This window comes from Pseudochaenichthys georgianus, chromosome 6, assembly GCF_902827115.2.
Source record: "Pseudochaenichthys georgianus chromosome 6, fPseGeo1.2, whole genome shotgun sequence".
Taxonomy (NCBI): domain Eukaryota; kingdom Metazoa; phylum Chordata; class Actinopteri; order Perciformes; family Channichthyidae; genus Pseudochaenichthys; species Pseudochaenichthys georgianus.
In genome coordinates, this window is record NC_047508.1 from 40,956,172 (window position 1) to 40,976,940 (window position 20,769).

Genomic DNA, 20,769 nt, shown 5'->3' on the forward strand with positions numbered 1-20,769 from the left:
GAAGATAGTCAGAGAAAACAGAACAAGAATGGACAACTCGACCCTCTGCTGTAAACTATCGAGACCAGCCCACACATCATTCCATCTCTTCTTGTTTCCTGCTACGCTCTTGTTTGACAAGCTGAATGTTGACTGGTGTTTGACTGAAGTAAGCTCTGTGAAAAGTTCCTGTTATTAACTCGGTATTTACAAAGCTGTCATCTCCACCTTTGGAGAAAGTTACAAGCCGTAGACAGCAGCACATCTGCATATTTCACAGAAGGCTCGTTTAGTGCTTTTGCAAATAATTAACCACTCTCTGTTTGTGTACCAGTCTGCATTAAGGCAAGGCGAGGCAAGTTTATTTATATAGCACTTTTCAACGCAAGGCAATTCAAAGTGCTTTACAAAAAATGAAAGACATTAAGCATTAAAAAAAGATTGAAGTACTTTCTCTTTGCCCAAATAAGCTTTCATTTGCCCGTCACAATGTCCCGACAGCAAACCTCCATGCAGTCGGAACCAGCCTGCTTCGGTTCAACGATGCCGGCGGCTTTGACAGCCTCTGCGGCCGCAGAGCTGCTGCCGGGGTTCATCTGGCGGCGCTGGTTCTATGGTTGAAGGGCCAGGCTCCGGAGGTGCGGATGTCAGGGATGTGACATTCAAGTTGTTGAATTTCAGCTTAGTTTGACTGTATTTTGTTTTCTTATGCACCGGTTCTTCTGACATTTTAAAAAGTTTTTTATTTATTGACTTATATCGTCAATGCAAGTGCTTTGTTCAAAATACAAATCTCCTTGTTTTTACATACAGTATAAATACAACACATCAAAGAAGCCAGCTTATTATATGCCTAAAATATCAAAAATATATATAAAAAGCTGGCAAAGATTCCCTTCTAAGCAGCATCTGTGGCCAAGTAAAAATCACATCACTGATCCTCCCGGCCGTATATTACCTGTTACCAAACAATTAGTCCAATTTTGATTTACCTGAAAACAATATTTCCACTTCCAACGAAGAAGTTGTTCTCAGTTCTGTCATAATATTCTTTAGGAGATGAAATAAGTATACATTCAGATGTAGTGAGAACACGTGTATTCCCTCAGCTAATCATCATCCTCACAGCCAGTCATTCTTAATGAGTTGAACTATTTTTAAGTTGTATTTGTGTGTGTGGGTGTGATCAGACACGTTTATCTATCTAGGTTAACGGCTGACACACACTGAACAACATAACACATAACGTAAACAACGTAACAAATAAACACATCTAAGCTTTGTCATTGGTTGTAATGTACATGGATACATTTGAATGGTGTGACAATGTCCTATTTGATTGGATTAAAATGTATTCTTCCTGTTATGTCTGTGTCACGGATCTCTGGGCTCATAGATCTCGGCCTCCGTTACGGGTTGTTTAGTTTTGTTGTTGTTGAAAAGTGTTCCCCTTTCCCCATGTCTGATTGTGTGCACCTGGTGCCCTGTGGTGTCTCCCCCCCTCACCTGTGTCCTGTTGGGTTGATTGGGTTGGGCATTTAGGCTCTGGGGGTTTGCTGTTAGAGGGAGTGTGTGTGAGATCCTGGTGGTGGCTGGTGGCTGTGCGCACAGGAGCAGCAGATTGAGGCTGTGTCCTATCATGTGTATGATTTAATAAATGCCCACACCGGGTTGTATCTGTGGACGTTCTGCCTCTGCCTCCTGGCTTGGTCCGGGCCGCTCAATTGTCAGCTTCATAGTCTGCCTGCTGTATTTTACATAATGCAAAGTGACTTACTCCATCGAAATCAGTCGCATTGACCCGAAGACACATTTTGAGTTGTATACACTGTTGGAAAGAGGAGACTCCTAGCTTTCTAATGATATCAGGATTGTTTTTGTACTCCAAATATTAAGCAACATATGTCACATTATATAGTGACTGTCACCGAGTCATCATTTTGAGAAAAAGGCCTTTAAAGTTTCCTCTTCTCTGGATCAATCTGATTGGTTATTAGCGGAGCAAATGATCAAAGTAGTACGGAGGGAAGATATTTTTGTTTGGATTACTGGTCTGGGGGAAGCTCGCGAGTGTGTGTGTGAATACGTGTGTGTTTGTGTATTTTCGCGTTTGTTTCCCGGGGAAAACACTGTCAAGAAATACCGGCTGTTGTTGTGCCTGCTGTGACGTCAAGTTACTCCGTTCTCCGCTTGTATTCATGCCGAAGCTTCAAAGCTGTATTTATCATCTGAATTTGCCGAAACAAGTTTAATATTCTGAAAGCCAAGACTTTGTTTATTTGAAATCAGATGAAAACAAACTAACGGACCCTGCGGTGTTATCTATGATTACTATGCCTTACATTCATAATGTCAGCGGAGGGAGGGGAAGCGGCGCTGTGGAAGAGCAGAGTGGCGAGTGAGAGGCGAGCTGCGTTCTTCCCTTTACAAGCTTCAAAAATTCCTGTAGCTAATGAGATTGAATATAACAATCAAAAATAATGAAATATACACAGCTAGATCAGATGGCGTTCTTTTTAGATGCGACTTTAGAGTAGAGGGGAATTATTGAAACGGGATGTGTACAGTGTTCCGCGGCATCCGCTGCTGCGAAAATGTGGGGCAGGGCCGTAAGGTGGGGGGGCAATGGCCCCCTGGCCCCCCCGCTTCCGGCGCCCTTGGACTGACACACCTAACCCCAACCAGCGCCATCGACCCCAACCATTAGTGCAAGGTTTTAAAGAGGCCATATTCTGCTCATTTTCAGATTCATATCAGTATTTTGTGCCTCTACTGCAGGGGTTCTTACCCTTATCTTTCAAAAAAGAAAAAAATTAAAGAAATCTAGACCGCAAAATAATTAAACAAGCGAGTGCCTGTTTTTCCTGGCCAAGGTCAGGGTCCTTGAACACAACACGAGCCTAACGTGTCATCACGTGGTATATGTCTCGTCTGACAGGGGTGCAGTTCTGACGGAGAGCACCAGAACGCCGCTCCGGCACTTCCAGACATTGCAGTACCCACAAGCTGCAGTTTTTGCGTGGCTGTGTCTTTAGCTGAAAGCCCAGTGGCGATCTGTTCATCTGTCACACTGATCAGACAGTCAATAACTTTGTTGTTATTAGCATCTGGTTAGCTAGCTATGCTAACGAATATAAGAAGCTTTTTCTACATGCTTTTTCTATATGATCATTAGTTATACAAAAATAAGAGAATAAAGTAAACAGGTATAAAATACTATGACAGTAAAAAAAAGTTGTTATTAATAAACAAGAATACAGTTTGAAAGGGGAGTGGTTTGTAAAATATCCATAAATAAAAAGAAAATCTGTTTACAGTTCTGTTTCATCTGGGTGTTGAGAGAGGTTTCCATAGATCTCCTAATGTTGCTCTCAAAGTGCACCAGATTGATGCTTTTAACTTCAACATTTAAAAACAAATCTTCCCGGGGGACCCCCCTAGAAGAAGTTAGGTCCCCCCCCCCCCCCTCTTAAATCATGTCCACATGGATAGGAAACTAAATACATTGTGTCCATATCTTTCTGTTTTGGTGGCCCAAGTCATGGTAAGATATCTGGATTAAGAGGTTGCTTTTTCTTTGCACAGCATGAAAGAAAGGCCAAATGAATGGGCTGTGATTTTAGTATTTTTAAGCAGAGGTCAATAATTGGTACGGCCCTCGGGGGAAGTTGAAAAAAATTGAAATGGCCCTTGAGAGGAAAAAGGTTCCACACCCCTGCTCTACTGACATGTCTCCATGCTTTAATGTTCAAAAAGCTGCAGCACCTCCTTTCACCCTCCGTCTGAAACCAGAGCCCTGTCTGCTCTGATTGGTTAGCTGGCCGGCTCTGTTGTGATTGGTCAATCGCTTAGAGATGTCCCGCCCCTTAGCCTATCAGGTACTATGTGTTGGAGCGCCAATATAAGCTTGAGTGTTACATAGTGATATCACTATGTAACACTCAAGCTATGTAGCACTCAAACTATTATTTACAGAAGTAAACAAAGGACTCCAATGGAGGCCTTTCAGGCAAGGGTTGAGTGAGATAGAGACACTCTCAGGGATTTTAGCCTTTGCGGACCGGTTACATGCACACAACCTATGCAGCACACAAAAGCATAATAGGGCCCCTTTCAAAGAACAAGAGGTCAGCATGACAATATTTTTTTTATATTTTCTCTTTTTTTGTCACTTGACATTAGGGGTGTTGAAAATAATCGTTTCTACGATGCATTGCGATGCGGACGTGGACGATTCGGTCTCGATGCAGTGACGGAAGATAATCGGTTATAGAGTAGCAACGTTGCTTCCTGATTTTCCGGCCGCGGCTTTACTATAACGTTTTTTCTGTCACTTTAATATCAAATCGGTCGGTGACGCAGAGATCAGGGAACAGACGTGACAGCGGCACAGCAACACGGAGCAGTCTGCTTTATCCACCAACACAACAACACCAGTCCAGAACCCACAGCAGAAGGACCCGCTCCGAATCACTCCGTGTCGCTGCGGCTCAGAGACACAGGGTGTGTCTCTGAGCACGGAGTGTGACAGGGATTTATGTTTTTCAAATATAATCACGTTACAATCATGTCAGGTGTTTGGTGGATTTAATTAAGTCTTGGATTGCAAAGTATGAATGTCCTCTAGCAATTTTCAGACGATATATACGTGTGTAAAGTTTGTGAAGGCAGGAGGAAAAAAGCTTCCGCGATCACCGTCTCCTCTCCGTTCCTCCAAGCCCCGCCCCCTCCCTGAAAATAATGAGTGACAGGCTGATAGTGACCCGCAAGAAACGTTGTTATTCACTTAATCACTGAGATATAATGAAGCTAATTTAATCTCATACATTCATGGGATTTATGTAACAGTAAGACAGAGAATGTAAGTGTGCACCCACATGCACTATTTTTGTTTGTATATGCTGTTGTAAATACTCCTGTTGTCTGCTGTGTTCAGACTCAAATCCTGTGTGTGAGGCCTCATTCAGGACATTCAGTGTCCTTTCTTTAACAGAAGGCTGTGGCTAGAAGCTGCAGCTAGACTGCAGAAGCATTAGCTTTTTGTTTTTGAGGATGGAACATCTTCACACACGGAGGCTAGACCTATACAATTCATTTATTTTGGTTTATAAATTAATGTCAAGACATTTATGTTATTGATTTCTGAAGCACTTTCTAAATAATAAAAAGAGAGTTCATATGTATTTACTGCATGTATGCATTGATGAAAAATAAGCCATGTGCAGTAATATAGAAAATTGAGGATGCAACGCATTGGTATGAATCGTGATGCACCGTGATGCACCGGGATATCGAACCGAATCGAAGACAGGATAATCGTAATCGAATCGAATCGTGAGACCAGTGAAGATGCACAGCCCTACTTGACATCGGATGTTTTTAAGGTATAAATAAAGTCTTATGAGTTCAACCTATTCCTAGGATGCGTTCGCTGCAGTGAGCAATGTTCAGTGTCATCCAAGTTATTTGTCCACATAAAGACGTTGTGTAATGACTGGACTTGAGAGTTTCAGGGAGTGCACTTTGCCCCTGCAGCTGAGTCAGACAGAATCTGGCCGGATTAGAGCAATCATGTTGAATCAGGGCGTTAAGCATTTAGCCTGGAAAGCACATTGAAAGTACATTCCCCAAAATGTTTTGGATGTAATATTTTTGTTAGCATCAACAGCAACACAATAGATGCTTCGGATAAATTGCTGCATCATGTTTCAATATTTATATTTAAAATGTACGCAAAGACAAGACAATAGGGGTGTAACGGTATACGTACCGAAATTATTCGGTACGGGCCCTTCGGTTCGGTACACGTGTACTAGTACAGTAGAGTTCAAATACAGATTATTTCAGTTTATCGAAATGCTGCACCTTAATGTTTATTTTATTATATTTTGTATTTGAGTGAATACATTATTCACAGTTTAATAATAATTTAAAAAAAACTAAAAATATGTTATGTTTTGTTATAATTTTTTCTGCTGTACCGAAAACGTACCGAACCGAACCGTGACCTAAAAACCGAGGTACGTACCGAACCGAAATGTTTGTGAACCGTTACACCCCTACCTGACAATATTGCTGACTTACATATTTTATATTCTATAACTGATTGCATTCTCTTTCAATGCAAATGACTGCTTTATGTCATTGCTATCTAACTATATTTGTATTACATTGTTAAAGTTCGCTATCTGTGTTCTTTTTTTAAATGTTGTTTTTTATTTGTATGCATGCACCAAGTCAAATTCCTCGTCCGTTTCTGATTCTGATGACATGTGTCCACATTTCTTTATTGCATGCATTCCCATTCCATCAGATCTAATTGTGGCCGCTGCTAAAAGGTCTTTGAGCGCAACGCCCTCTTGTCCCAGGAGGGCGTTGGTTAATGTGTTGGGGTTCGCCCTGAGGTGCAGGGGGACTCACTTCAGGGTCAGCTGACACTCGTGCAGGTCGCCTCTTTCGGGCACAAAGCCCAGTTGACTTGTTCAGCGGAGCTAAGCCAGCGTAGAGTGTCAGGGGGTTAGAGGTTAGCGTAAGCCGCTCTGGGCCACCGCAGCCCACTGACTCTGAACAGCAGGGTCAGCGGATGGGACCCTCTGCTAGGTAAAGCACTCGAGCAAAGAACACACCAACAACATGACAAGGAAGTGAGGAAAGAAAATAGGAAAACACAAAGATTATTTCTTCCAGCCGGGAAAACACGGCTGGCTTTTTATCTAAGTCACACAGCTTGGACATACAAGTAGATTTTCCAAAGCACAATGCGGTTGGATTCTTAATCTGGCCAATGCTATGTTGGTTTTTTAAATTTTTCTCAGATCAGTTTTGCAAGGAGGCATCAATACAGTTCAGGAAGCGTGGATGCCTATTTCACAAATGAATGCTTCTTTGTTGGGATATTTTCTTCAAGCAAAAGCACAAACCATTTCGGGCTTTATCACTTTAAAAAATATACGTGTAAATGTGCAATTTAGGGCCGATGCAAGCTGAAGAAAACCGCAAATCAAATATTATTTTGAAATAGATATAAATGTAAAGAAACACCTTTACTATTAAAAATATAAAATCTGAAACTATTATCATGCTGACCTTTTTAAAGAGGCACTATTGTTTTCTTTGGGGTTTTCCATTTCCTGTAGTGTGTTAGGTTTGTGTGCATGTATGCATAAAATCCCTGCCTCTATTGGACTCCTTTGTTTACTTCCGGAACATAATGACATCAATATGTAACACTGAAGCTTCTATTGGCTAGTGTGGGACATGGTGGTTGACCAATCACAACAGAGCCAGCCAGCTAACCAATCAGAGCAGACTGGGCTCTGGTTTCAAACAGAGGGTGAAAAGAGGGGGGCGGTGGTGGCGAAGTCGATAGGGACTAGGCTTGGCAACTGGAAGGTCACCAGTTCAAGTCACGGCAAGACCAAGTGCTGCTGAGGTGTCCCTGAGCAAGGCACCGTTCCCTACACGGCTCCCCGGGCGCCGTTCAAAATGGCAGCACACTGCTCCTAACACTAGGATGGGTCAAATGCAGAGAAACAATTTCCCACGGGGCGTTAATAAAGTATATCAAATATCATAAAGACGTGCTGCAGCACAGGCAGTATGAGAACAATAAAGAGCTTTTTGAACATTAAAGCATGGAGACATGTCCCAGGAGAGACACTACATACTGATATACACCTGAACATCAGCAGGAGAGGACTCTTTAAAGTAGAGACACTACATACTGATATACACCTGAACATCAGCAGGAGAGGACTCTTTAAAGTAGAGACACTACATACTGATATACACCTGAACATCAGCAGGAGAGGACTCTTTAAAGTAGAGACACTACACACTGATATACACCTGACCATCAGCAGGAGAGGACTCTTTAAAGTAGAGACACTACATACCGATAAACACCTGAACATCAGCAGGAGAGGACTCTTTAAAGTAGAGACACTACATGCTGATATATACCTGAACATCAGCAGGAGAGGACTCTTTAAAGTAGAGACACTACATACTGATATATACCTGAACATCAGCAGGAGAGGACTCTTTAAAGTAGAGACACTACACACTGATATACACCTGACCATCAGCAGGAGAGGACTCTTTAAAGTAGAGGCACTACATACTGATATACACCTGAACATCAGCAGGAGAGGACTCTTTAAAGTAGAGACACTACATACTGATAAACACCTGAACATCAGCAGGAGAGGACTCTTTAAAGTAGAGTCACTACATACTGATATACACCTGAACATCAGCAGGAGAGGACTATTTAAAGTAGGGACACTACATACTGATATACACCTGAACATCAGCAGGAGATAACTCTTTAAAGTAGAGTCACTACATACTGATATACACCTGAACATCAGCAGGAGAGGACTCTTTAAAGTAGAGACACTACATACTGATATACACCTGAACATCAGCAGGAGAGGACTCTTTAAAGTAGAGACACTACATACTGATATACACCTGAACATCAGCAGGAGAGGACTCTTTAAAGTAGAGACACTACACACTGATATACACCTGACCATCAGCAGGAGAGGACTCTTTAAAGTAGAGACACTACATACCGATAAACACCTGAACATCAGCAGGAGAGGACTCTTTAAAGTAGAGACACTACATGCTGATATATACCTGAACATCAGCAGGAGAGGACTCTTTAAAGTAGAGACACTACATACTGATATATACCTGAACATCAGCAGGAGAGGACTCTTTAAAGTAGAGACACTACACACTGATATACACCTGACCATCAGCAGGAGAGGACTCTTTAAAGTAGAGGCACTACATACTGATATACACCTGAACATCAGCAGGAGAGGACTCTTTAAAGTAGAGGCACTACATACTGATATACACCTGAACATCAACAGGAGAGGACTCTTTAAAGTAGAGACACTACATACTGATAAACACCTGAACATCAGCAGGAGAGGACTCTTTAAAGTAGAGACACTACATACTGATATACACCTGAACATCAGCAGGAGAGGACTCTTTAAAGTAGAGACACTACATACTGATATACACCTAAAATTAGCAGGAGAGGACTCTTTAAAGTAGAGACACTACATACTGATATACACCTGAACATCAGCAGTAGAGGACTCTTTAAAGTAGAGACACTACATACTGATATACACCTGAACATCAGCAGGAGAGGACTCTTTAAAGTAGAGACACTACATACTGATATACACCTGAACATCATTAGGGCAAATTACATCCTATGAATACTGCAGCAGAGACTCTGCCAATATGCATGTCATTTTCATATCTGCGCAGTGACTGGAAAAATACATTAAAAAATCTAAACCAAACACATGTTTGCCGACTGATTAATGAAGCCCTAGTTATAAAGCGAGACAGCGCCGCTATACGATACATCTCTTTAGCCTCAAGCATGCTAACAGCGGTGTCAATATCTTGACTGCGTCCCTCAGGGCTGCTGGTACAAAAGACACTTCACTTCGAGGAGCCGGGGGGGGGGGGGCTCCTCCCTCAACACCGCCTCTCGGCACAGAAAGATAATTGTCTCCTCCTTACCCAGAGAGATGGGTGTATTTCCGTGACCTATACGAGGGACTCTTCCCATCTCCCGCGCAGCCTGAGATGTCACAGTGGTTTGCCGTAATTACTTTGGCTGATGGAGGTGAGAGAGGACATTTGCATCAGATGCGGCGCGCAGCAGTTGGGTCTCCCCACTCGCCGGCCATATGCCGCGTTTAATGTCACTGTAATCTCTAAAGGTGAGCATCGGCAGCAACGCCGTATATCTCCACAACTAGCTGAATCAGTGGTTTGGAAATAGGTTTGACATTGAGTTCGGGCCAACGAGAGAACACACACACACAAACATGCACGCACACACCCACACACACTAAGGAAACACCTCTGAGGGGAGATGTTGTCCTTCTACACTAAAACTGGACGAGATTGGCAAGTTCAGGTCTTGCATTGTTAACACAGCATCCCTCTCTTTAGAAACCTTTGCCCAGTGGAGAGTGTGAACTCCTCAGACTTTTGTTTGTCAACAAAACAGCTGTAAACAAAGCCTATTGCACAAAAGAAAGGTACGGGACTTAGACCTGACCTAACAGTGATACAATAATGGCTGGCTCTGTTGGATCGGTTGACCAATCACAACAGAGCCAGCCAGCTAACCAATCAGAGCAGACTGGGCTCTGGTTTCAGACAGAGGGTGAAAGGAGGTGCTGCAGCAGATTTCGCATGTTTTCTTCACGGGGAAACGGTGTACTTTCCCTCCTATGGGGCGCCAGTTGCTCGGTTCACCACTTAGCACTGCCAAGGTGTCCTTGATGAAGAACCTGAACCCCCAACTGCTTCCTGCCCCCTAAAGCATGGACGCCTCTTAGCCCCGACGCCTCTCCATGAAATAAGCAACTGTATATTCAGACACGATGTGTATAGGTCCTGTGCATGAGGGTTTTAAAAAAAAGCGATCTTCTCTACAGTTATCTTTTAAACACTGCCAACACATTTCAAAACCCCAACAGGAGAACATCATTCTAGTATCACAAGTAGAAAGAAAGAAACCTCTGAAGGCGGCAATTTCAATACATCTTATAGCACTAACTTGCATGTGTACACTAATGCTGCAGAGGTGTACAGTAAAGAGAGCCTGCTTCTCTCTGTCTTTGTGCCATCATCTTTATTCCTCTCAATCTCCCACTTTGAAAAATGAATCTGCCTTCCACAGTCCCTACATCCCACACCTCCCAGAGCATAGGCGTCTGCTCATCACACTTCCTCCATTCTCTTCTTCTTCTTTTTTGTTTCTGGGATTGGTGACATTTCCAAAGTGCCAGATCCTTGCCTTGAGACATTGTGCATGTGCCCACACCTCTCCGCCCCCGAGAAGTACACACACTCACACATTGCACGCAGATACACACTCTCCTCGCCTGGAGCCAGGCCCCTGTGTGCTTGTCTACCTCAGAGAAGCTGGAGCTTGGCATGGAGATGAGGCTCTGGTGGATTCTGTGCTCCGCCTGCCAAAGCTGCTCTTTTGATCCGCAGCCAGCTGATGACAGATCTACATTAAGCTCATAGTCTCCTCTCTTTCGCTCCACTTCTCCTCTCCTCCTGCCTGACACTGGGGCAAAATGTTACTGTAAAGTCCGCGTGCATTGGTGGGAATCGACATCCCTGGAGGTCGCCGCCGCGAGTCTCCTCTCGCACCAAACAGACAGAATGCTGAGTGGGTTTCCAGCTTGCAGAAAAACACCATGTGGTAAGCCAAAGATAGTGCCATGTCAACAATCCAGGGGGAAGCTTTACACACTCTCATGTGTACCTCCAAGTTTGGAAGGAAAATACATGCTGCAAAATACTCACGCTTGGAGATATGGTTACACTTTTATGATATTTTTGTCATGTTGGGCTATTTTATTTTATTGTGTGCAACTTTTTCTCAAACTTCTATTTTGGTTAAAACTTTCTTGAAATGACCTTAAAAACATTGTAGGAAAAGTGTGTTTCTTCCACTATAATAATAAGTGAAAATAGCGTCTACGTATCCACTAATCAAGGGGATATTGTTCATTTTTTAATTGTTTATTGAAGAACAGACAGCTTTTAAAGTGTCAACATTAAAAACAGAAACACAGGGTTGAGTGTCAGACTGACGATATATTTACAAAAAACGTTAATTTCCTGTTTTAGGATTTGGATGCAATTTTGGTCACCGTGATTGTTCCCATAGACAAAGCTGCCACACTACAGAGCATATTGTATGCTAAGCTAGGCAGCGCCCTTGGCACGGTTCAAAATGTATTAGGAAATGAAAAGCTTTACAGACATAAAGGGGTTCGGACGAGTTTTTGTTCTGTACATTTTGTAAAGAAATGTAAGAAAGCCTAGGCAATTCGAGAAGCATAAAAAGAGATCTGTCAAGGTAACATCATTTCAGATGATTGGTAAAAAAAAAAGCACTGTAATATACCCTCCATCATTTAGAAACGCTCACAGAACACGCCACTCTGCAGGATGAAGAACAGATATTCTGCTCAGGCTGCTTCCTAGCTCCCACACAGCCAAGTGAGTATCTCCTCACCTCGGCAGAATCGAACAGTTCTAGCCTTCCAACTATCGACATCAGCTGAAGTTGCAGGCAACGATCTGCATACAATGCACTTCTTAATGGTCATGAGATACTTAAAGAGGCCCTATCAGGCTTTATGGGGTTTTCTCTTTCCTGTAGTGTGTTATATAGGCTTTTGTTTTTCTCACACGCACTGAACCACTTCCATTGGACTCCTGATATCACTATGTAACACTCGCATTGTACCTGATCACTTCATTTATTTATTCGTTTATTTGGCAGGGACATTGCACATTAATAATAATAATAATAATAATAATACATTTTATTTCGAGGCGCCTTTCAGGACACCCAAGGTCGCCTTACAGTGCATTTAAAAGTTAAAACAGCTAAAACAAAAACGGAACACAATGTAATCGAACCGACAGGCAGTACAGCAGCCTGGACACTTAAAGGTCCCATGTCATGCTTTTCCGGTTATCACCCGTCCCCTTGTTGTTATGAAGGTTTTTCTGCATGTAAACGGGAACCGCATGACGTCATGCGGTTCCCGGAACAAACAAATGGACCAATCCGCGGAGCTCCTCACACACCAGGACCTTTAGCGTACATGTTCAACTAACAGGGAGTCCCATTGACTTGCATAGAGCTCCCTGGCTGGTAATAGACGAGTTGGGATGGCGGAGAAATGCTCTCCCATTCTCACAGCGTTATAAACCTGTTTCTTTCTCAATATCAAGCCGCACTTATTGTTTTTACTTCGGCTGTGAGTGTGTGTGTGCTCAGGATGAGTTCCGCTTGTTCTCGCCGTATCGCGACCCGGAAACCTGTCCGCTCCTCGCAGCAACGAGCCTCGCAGCGTCCCGACCAATCAGAGCACACTGGGCTCACAGGGAGGGGGGCAGGAGCTCCAACAAGCCGTTTAGGACAGAGAGTGAATACACAGACTATACAGAGATGCTGTGTGAGAAACCAATGTTTGGAAAATTGCACAATGTAAATCTATTTTAGTTGACCTCAACAATGGAATTATGATCAGTAGAAATCATGACATGGGACCTTTAAAGCATGAAATATATATATAGTGTAAATATGCCGGATTTAGCTTTGAGCTACTTTCCATCCGCAGTCCCTCACATAAAACATTAAGAAAATGAAAATTACAAACATAGCAGTACAAATACATAAAATGCAAGAAAAGTGCAAGGGTATGAGTAGAATACCCAAGAATAAGGATGAGACATCTCTAAGCTGTTGACCAATCACAACAGAGCCAGCCAGCTAATCAATCAGAGCAGACTGGGCTCTGGTTTCAGACAGAGGGTGAAAAGAGATGCTGCAGCACAGGTATGAGAGAAATAAAGAGCTTTCTGAACATTAAAGCATGGAGACATGTCCTTTTTTTGTATCCTGCTTAAATAATCCTGTTACATGTAATCCATTACTCTCCAAGCCTTATGGCAGAGAATATGTAAGCAAGGCGATAGGATGCATGGCTAACAGCTGCTCGTGAGCGAGGACTGAGAGGCGGTGATGGAGCCACACAATTAGAAAAACACAACCAGCTGTTTCTATTTCTGAAGGGGATCATCTGCTTGTTACTGCGATATCAAACAGGAAGAGCTCGCAATATTTCCGCGTGGCTCCTTTAAGGGAGGTGAGACTTCGTTTTAGCCACTGCTGTTTCCAATCATTCTCACTGTAATTGTGAGCTTAATTTTGAAGAAGGAAGAAACAGCAGCTATCTTTTTTTGTTAGAGTCTGCCGCATTGTTTGTCATTACAGAGCTGTCTTTGAATTCAGCGGGGTAATGTTTTTGTGTGGGCTGTAAATTGGCAATCAGTCTGTCACATTACCATTCGGATGGTCACTGTACGGCTCCTGTGACGAGGTCATGGCTCGTCACAGTGGAGAAGAGAACGTTATTATCTTGCACTCTTAAAGTTAATTGACTGTTTTTCTTTGTGCACTCAGACCTAATGATTTCCGCTCTATCAGTATTTTTATAGAGGCCTTTTTCATGCTCTTTTTGGTTTGCCCTTTCCTATAGTGTAGGTGTGTGTGCATGTAAATGGTCTGTGAAGGCTACAATCCATTCCATTGGACTCTTTTTTTTACTCGTGGAACATAATGACATCACTATGTAACACTCGCGATTCTATTGGATAGCAGCGTCACAGCTAATCTCGGCTCAGTCAAATGAATGGAGACAGAAAATAACTCTGGAATAGGTTTTTACCACATTTAACAACTGTTGGACCCGAACGATTTAAATATATAAAAGTGTAGTCTTATTCTGTCGTTATTTAGTGATATTTCCCACACATCTCTAAGCAGTTGACCAATCACGACAGAGCCGGCCAGCAAACCAATCAGAGCAGACAGACTGGGCTCTGGTTTCAGACAGAGGGTGAAAAGAGGTGCTGCCTGGAGACATGTCACAGTAGGGAAATCAGGATGATAGGGCCCCTTTAAACCGTTCCAATGCAGCACAAATGTAGATATTTAACGAAGCTTTCTTCTGCAACACTACCCTTAGTCGCCCCTTACACAAAGGAGGAAAGAGCGTATAACAGGAAACATGAGAGACAGTGAAAATGAGACAGAACAAATGTGAGAGTAAACAACAGAGTCAGAGTGCATGTGGGCATGAGAGAGGGGGAGAACATGACGCTGGCTGTGAATATATACCTCACACCTCACACACATAACTCAGCCCTCTGCATGCAGCGGCTGCACGGCTGTCACGAGCCGGCATATATCATCGCTGCAGCCACGCTGAAAAATCGTACAAATGTCAGCTCCAATGAACAAACACCTTTTATAAAAGCCTTATGGTGGTGCTTCACAATCCCAACAGTCATGCTTATTTAGGCTGTTGTTAAGTGTTGTTTGGAAATTCCTCATTTAACTGGCATTGACTGCTTACGTGATACGCAGGGTTGGGAGGGTTACTTTAACAATGCACTGTAAAACATGAAATCTGAGTATGAGAAAATAACCGTATAACTTGCTGTTTCTTCTGGATCACCTCAATATCAAATGCACTGCCAGTAAATACAATAAAATAGTAGAAATATAATCTGAGCTGACAGAAAATGCTCCGTTTTAGTTTAATACAAACAGTGAAACTCAGAAACACTATTTTATAAACCTATGGGTTCACCTACAGAATTAAAACAAGAACAAAGAAAGAGAAAACCATAATGCAGATTCAGCCATTTTGTATACAACTGTAAGCAGGGCCGTCCCTCCCTGCAGACTGCGTGGGGGCCTCACCTCGCGGAGGGGGCCTCAACTGAGCCGACAATGCGGCGCAATTAGTGCGGCGCGGCACGGTTTCCACTAGCACCCACAAAACCCCCCCACCCCCCGTCGACGCTCGTGAAACAGAGGGCCTCATCATATAACTTTGCGTGGGGCCTCATGTTGGCCAGGGATGGCCCCGACTGTAAGGGAATACCTTTTATTGTTTCCTGATTACGTAAACCTTGTTACAAGTCATCCATAACTCCCCAATACTGCTGGTATTGTTTACTCTACCGTTGGGTCACTGTGTATAAGGATGTGAATTGTTTTCTAATAGGTCTGATTTAGCATATTTGGGTCAGTATTCCAAAACTCCTACAAGCCGACTTCATATTAATGTTAAAAAGGTGACTCTCAGTCTACTTGAACTCCTACTCTTATGTTCAGGGATGTATCCGTTTTTAGCTTCCGTTCGTTTGGATAATCGTGTTGATTTTTTTTCTTCCAGACCCAGCTCCTCTAGACTTCCCTGATTTGAAATCCAAGCACACAGCCTTGCTCTGAGTCACGCTGTCCTGTAGCAGAAACAGCTGTTTGCATGAATCTTTAATGCACGCCCACATTGGCTCGCCATTGAGACGGATGAAAATGAGGAGAATCACCTCGATCCCCTGATTTAAGCTGTTTAAAGTCCCCGCTGCTTGAGAATGTCAAATGTCTCATTCGCCGGAGTGCACCACTTGAAAATGTTATAGGTTAGAAAAATGAAAACAGCCACAGCAGTTAAGACAAGTTCATTGTTTCAGCGTGGCATTTATGTGACCATTATGTGGCCATATAAACTACAGAAAACCGGTCAAGATGTGGAAAAATAATGCATCGCAGAACATGTGTTTACAATGGAACTGTGCAATATGGTAAAGATTAATATCCCAATAATATTCCCAATATAATCATGATGTCTATATGCACAGTATCACCGTTTGGCAGAGAAATGTATGCAAAACATCGACTGATGTTCTCACAACATTGTTATCAGCTCCCTTAAAGGTAGGGTAGGTCATTTTGGAGAAACCAGGCTAGAATTTGAAAATACACAGCCGGAAGAAATCTGCCACTTCCTTACAGAGCCCCTCCTCCAACACACACGAACACGCACATGACCAATGAGGGCACGAGATAAGTTTGTGCACAGATGGAAGGCTGACAGGCAGGTAGGCCATCCAGTTACTTTAGCCGGCTCAGATGATTGGTCGTGCTTTTTACAGCGCCACGGCTTCCACAGATGATGTTTCTTTATGTATTTTGTGTCAAAGATATTCATTGCTATCGGGATGTTAAGAGCATTCCATGTAATATAACAACAAGTGCACCTCGAGCCGGTTTCTCAAACTTACCTACCCCACCTTTACCACGTGCAGCGTTAATTCTCATTGGCTGTCTTACAACGTAAAGCAAGGTGGAAAACTCGTAAAGGATCTTCAAAGGAAAAGCAAGTCATCAAATAAACATTGAAATGTGATTTTGGTGAGTTTATAACGACAATAGAGAGTAATTATTATTATTATTATTATTATTATTATTAATTGGGTAATTATTTATGCATTTACAGAGATTAATAAAACTGTATTAACAGCTCTCTCATCTCTCACAAACTAAGTCATATCACCGCCGGTGTTTAGTTACTTCTGCTTGTAAAGGCAAACCAGCAAGTGTTTAAAAAAGGAAGGAAATAAATGCATTTATTTGCTGTTTTACCAATAGTGCTATTGAATAACGATGTGATAAATAATCGTTTCTGAATGAATCAGTGGGATTAGATGTTTATGCAAGAGCAACATCAACACATACAGTTGCAAGAAAAAGTGAACCCTTTGGATTCTCCACACATAGCGTTGTGTGTTCCTTCCAAACAACTCAGCTTTGGTTTCATCTGGCCACAGAACATGTTGCCAGTCGTGCTGTGGAACATCCAGGTGCTCTTTTGCAAACTTCAAACGTGCAGCAATGTTTTTTCTGGACAGCAGTGGCTTCCTCCGTGGTGTCCTCCCAGGAACTCCATTGTTGTTCAGTGTTGTACGTATCGTAGATTCGTCAACAGAGATGTTAGCATGTGCCAGAGATTTCTTTAAGTCTCTAGCGGGACGGAAATGTTCGGATTTCCAAAGGGAGGTTCTGTGAATAAATTAAAAATCAAGAACCGAAATAATTGAACTATTCATATCTTAGACTGCACTGTAACTTTTATCTTTTAATGTTTATTTTATTAGCTTTTCTTTTTAATGACTGATTTTAAATGCCATTTTCTTAATGTCTTTCATTTTTTGTTTTTCTTTTAATGTTTCTTTTATAATCTTTTACTGTTTTTAAATGCCTTTGTCTGAATGTCTTTCATTTTTGTAAAGCACCTTGAATTGCCTGGTGCTGAAAGGTGCTATATAAATACACTTTCCTTGCCTCTAGCTGACACTCTAGGATTCTTCTTCACCTCATTGAGCACTCTGCGCTGCGCTCTTGCAGTCGTCTTTACAGGACGGCCACTCCTAGGGAGAGTAGCAACAGTGCTGAACTTTCTCCATTTATAGACACCTTGTCTTACCGTGGACTGATGACCATCAAGGCTTTCAGAGATACTTCTGGAACCCTTTCCAGCTTTATGCAAGTCAACAATTCTTAATGGTAGGTCTTCTGAGAGCTCTTCTGTGCGAGGCATGGCTCACATCTGGCAATGCTTCTTAAGAATAGCAAATTCAAAACAGGTGTGTATTTTCTATAGGGCAGGGCAGCTTCAACCAACACCTCCAATCTCGTCTCATTGATTGGACTCCAGGTTGGCTGACTCCTGACTCCAATTAGCTCTTGAAGAAGTCTTTAGCCTCGGGGTTCAGATACTTGTTCCACCCTGCAATGTGAATGTTTACATGGTGTGTTCAATAAAAACATGAACACATATAATTGTTTGTGTGGTATTAGTTTAAGCAGACTGTGTGTGTCTGTTGTTGTGACTTAGATGAAGATCAGAACGCATTTTATGACCAACTTATGCAGAAATCCAGGTCATTCCAAAGGGTTCACATACTTTTTCTTGCAATTTGCTTCTCTCCTTGTTCCATCACTTTCATATTATTTGTCTGCAAAACGTACTTAGGTGGAATAAGCTGAAATGTAAACACCATAAGCTGCTATGCTGCCCTGCACAGAAGAGCAATGCTGCGGGATTACGATTGTTGTGCTTGGCGACTGCTTTCTATATCACCAAAGTGTGAAAAGCAATAACACCACAAAGTGCAAGTGTTGGCGGTCAATATTTTCTCTCCCTGATAAACCCTCCGGGCAGGAGCGTCGCGTCGTCTAGCCAACACAAACACAGCTTTGCAGTTTCAATCTGTTACAGTGTGTGAATATGGAGCCGGAGCGAAATAAAATAAAAAGCATCAACTCTTGTCTTACCTCAGTTCCACAAAGGAATCATCCAAATGTGAAGTTAAAGGATTACGTGAGCGGCGGTTCTAGACCAATTTGACTTGGGGGGCAAGTTATTTTCTGAGGGGGGCACCATACATGCAGGACGAAAAAGAGAACTAGACAGTATGAAGTAATTGCGCCTAAGAAAACAATGCAATACAGTTATTGGTATTTGTTTCAGTACACTTATTTATTTCAGAGAGATCTTATACTGTTAGCTTCAGCTTAAAGGTGGGGTAGGGAAGTTTGAAAAACCGGCTCGAGATCGCTAGAATTTGAAAATACACAACCGAAGAAAATCTGCCACTTCCTCACAGAGCCCCTCCTCCAACACACACGAACGTGCACATGACCAATGAGGGCACGAGATAAGTCTGTGCCCCGATGGAAGGCTGACAGGCAGGTAGGCCATCCAATCCGGCTAAACGGATTGGTTGTACTTTTTACAGTATTACGGCTTTTACGGTTTTTATGGATTTTTTGTCAAAGCACTTCAGATATTCATTGCTATCGGGATGTTAAGAGCATTCCATGGAATATAACAAAAAGTGTATCTCGAGCCGTTTTCTGAAACTTACCTACCCCACCTTTAAGTTATAGTGCAATGTTAACACCATATTTATATAAAAATAAAGGCAATGAACAGTTACATCTCTACTTTACATAAGGGTGTCTGCACAATCTCACATTACAGCAACAAAATCCTGAGTACCAGAAAATATACATTTAAAAAAAACGTTTCATTGTTAGGGGGGCCACAGGGGGGTCAGAGGTCAGGTCATGCCCCCCCTAGAACCGCCCCTGCGTGAGCATCAACAGGGATAAAAAACAGCTCCCTGCTAAAAGCAAATGAGTCTTCACGGCTGCCGCGCTGTGACTTTTATTCAGTTCACCTTTTTCTAATGTCACTTCTCAACGGGAGAGCATTTTACGAGAAAAACAATCTCAAGGAGCAAGTGCGAACGAGGCACAGAAGAATATTTCAGCACATTGCTCTGATGCAAAAAGACAGAGGAGGAGATTACCTTGTAGAAGTCAGATGTGTTTGAAAGTCTGCAGCTTGACCTGAACGGGGTACAGGAACACGTCTGCCTCAGCTGTATCTGGGAGAAACAAAGAGAGAAGAGATGCCAAGGTTATCTCACAGCTTGGAGACTTTTCAGATGATCACATCATTTACAGCCTCTAACCATATGCACCATCGCACTGTGAGCAGCTCATATTGATGCATACAGGAGTGCGTGGGAAACAGGGATTTACAAAGTTTGCACACATGCTGTGCTAAGTTAAAACACCCACACCACACACTGATGCACACAAACACACAGTCGACAAGCCTGCAATTCGACAAGCAGCTGCAGACTCGGCTGCCCTGTGGCTTACTTTCTCAAGATGAATCTCCAGAGCCCCCTAAGGAGAACAAGCGCTTTGCCAGGGATGTCCAGGAACGCTAACTGTCACCGTCTCTCTGCATGCTCACACTCTGACGGCTGTGATGGGGAGTCGCGGCGCTCCCACACCGAGGCGGGGTAATTGGCTAGAGATGATGGGCCGTAAACATACATCACAGGGGCGGCCAAGCAGACAGCTAACTAAGGCTCTCTTTCGTTTGCACATGCACACGCATCGCCTTCCCACCTGAGGATATTGACGCTCTTTGAAGACATAAGCTAGCCCAACAATATTAAAGAGGACACATTATGCTCATTTTCAGCTTCACATTTGCAATTTGTGCCTCTAGTGTGGCGTTCACAAAGTTATTTATTTTTCTCATACTGCCTCTGCTGCAGCACCTATGTGTGAAACCAGCTCTGTTGTGATTGGTCAACGTGTTAGAGATGTCACGCCCCTTAGCATTTCATGTACAATGTGTTGTCTAATAGAAGTGCGAGTGTTACATAGTGATGTCATTATGTTCAGGAAGTAAACAAAGGAGTCCAATCAAGGTGTTTCAGGTGAGTCCACAGGAAGAACGCCGATCGTTGAAGCAAATTATC

The 20,769-nt window shown here is 42.7% G+C and overlaps 1 protein-coding gene across 3 annotated transcripts in view; it reads right to left on the bottom strand.

The window, feature by feature from the left end:
* The window catches only part of mgat4c (mgat4 family member C), a 174,866-nt gene that overhangs the window by 50,466 nt on the left and 103,631 nt on the right, over nt 1–20,769 (bottom strand). For all 3 annotated transcript variants that reach the window (XM_034085982.2, XM_034085979.2, XM_034085980.2), the window contains one exon: nt 19,798–19,875. The gene's annotated coding sequence lies outside the window, so the exon portion shown is untranslated. The remainder of the gene's footprint in view (nt 1–19,797; nt 19,876–20,769) is intronic.